Below are 2,196 nucleotides of genomic sequence, written 5' to 3'. Positions count from 1 at the left end.
ACACACACACACACACACACACACACACACACACACACACACACACACACACACACACATATGAAGAGCTCGATGTAAGAGACAGAACTTGAACTTAGCAACTAAACAGCCACAATTCATACCGCAAGATATCGCAACTGGCTTTCTAATGATTCGGCCAAACCACTGTTACGCACTGGCTAAATATTTATCGACCCGCAAGACGGTTAGCTGGTAGAGTCGTTAGCACGCTAGGCAAAATATTTAGCGGCATTTCAAACGTTCTGCGTTCAAATTCCGCCTTGGTCGATTTTGCGTTTCATCCCTTTCAGGGTCGATAAAATAAGCATCATTCGAGTGTTCAAAGGGCCAGCAAGAGTGTTTCAAAGGGCCAGCCTTGTCACACTGTGTGTCACGCTGAATCTTCCCAAGAACTACGTTAAGGGTACACGTGTCTGTGGAGTGTTCAGTCACTTACACGTTAATTTCACGAGCTAGCTGTTACGTTGATCTAATCAACTGGAACCCTCGTCGTCGTAACCAACGGAGTGCCACTATATATATGTGTGTGTGTGTGTGTGTTTGCAAGATATATATATATATATATATACATACATACACACACACACATATACATCTGGTGTGTGTGTGTTTGTGGGTGTGTGCCTGTATGTGCGTTTATGTCTGTGTGTGTGTATATATATATATATATATATATATATATATACTCACACAAACTCTCTCTATCAATGTGTGTCTGTGTGTCTGTGTGTGTACATATTTATCTAGAGTTGCACGGTTAGCTCTATGTAGTTACGTGTTTGCGTAACTTACTAACTCCTTTTATACACATTCTACTCCCATAATTAAACAGATTCGGCATATTTAAAACTTATCGTGTTAATTATCTCATAATTCAAATTGCTGGGTGTGTATACGCTTTCTGTGTGCGTGTATATATTAAGTATGTGAGTGTGTGTGTGTGTCTTTTAGCGTGCGCGCCCACGTATTCATATATGATAGAAAATTTATACTCATGTGGTGTGTTTGTATGCCCGTCACTTAACAGCTCGACATATGTATGTATATATATGAACTTGAGATTAAGTGTAACACACATGCACAAACGCATGCAAACAAACACATATATATAGCGGCAGGAGAAAGAAAATTAAAAAGTAAAATGATAGAGAAGCAGAGAATGCCAATTGTATGATCGTAGAAATTCATAGTGAAAACAATGGAGTATATCGGTTTTAATATATATGTTGTTGGCACTCCGTCGCTTACGACGTCGAGGGTTCCAGTTGATCCGACCAACGGAACGGCCTGCTCGTGAAATTAACGTGCAAGTGGCTGAGCACTCCACAGACACGTGTACCTTTAACGTAGTTCTCGGGGATATTCAACGTGACACAGTGTGACAAGGCTGACCCTTTGAATTACAGGCACAACAGAAACAGGAAGTAAGAGTGAGAGAAAGTTGTGGTGAAAGAATACAGCCTCGTGGAGCTTTAGGTGTTTTCGCTCAATAAACACTCACAACGCCCGGTCTGGGAATCGAAACCGCGATCCTATGAACCGCGAGTCCGCTGCCCTAACCACTGGGCCATTGCGCCTCCACTTTAATATATATATACATTATATATATATATCTATATATATCTATATATATATATATATAACATGAGGCATGACAGAACGATTATTCACTGACACCAAATTACATTTCATTTATAAGTGGTTACTTGTTACGTAATGGAAATTACATTTTCAATGGAAATTATATTACATTATGTTGTCAAATCTTCCTTGAGGTAATTCAGTACAGTTGATCCCTACCTTCACGGTGTTTAGTTCTATGAATGATTCTAGAATCCAGTAACTTTAACCCATTACCTCCCATAATTCTATTAACTGGAATTTTTTTATGAAACTTTGATTTCTAGCATAAAACAGACTTAGAAACATGCTGGAATGATCAAAATAACATTTCAAAATAACATTTTAAATAGAAATAAGCGAGATATTGGGTGAAAAATTTGCAAACCTCATTTGAATATCAGAGAAATATACCTAGTAGATATAGCAAAAAGGTTAGATATGTGTAAATATTGACAGATAATTACGAAATTTGTAATTTTTAAGTGATCTCATATGAGATCACTGGTAGGTAATGGGTTAAGTATAAAACTTGGCACTATCATGCTATTAGCT

This window comes from Octopus bimaculoides, chromosome 21 (genome assembly GCF_001194135.2).
Source record: "Octopus bimaculoides isolate UCB-OBI-ISO-001 chromosome 21, ASM119413v2, whole genome shotgun sequence".
NCBI lineage: Eukaryota > Metazoa > Mollusca > Cephalopoda > Octopoda > Octopodidae > Octopus > Octopus bimaculoides.
This window is presented reverse-complemented; position numbering follows the sequence as displayed.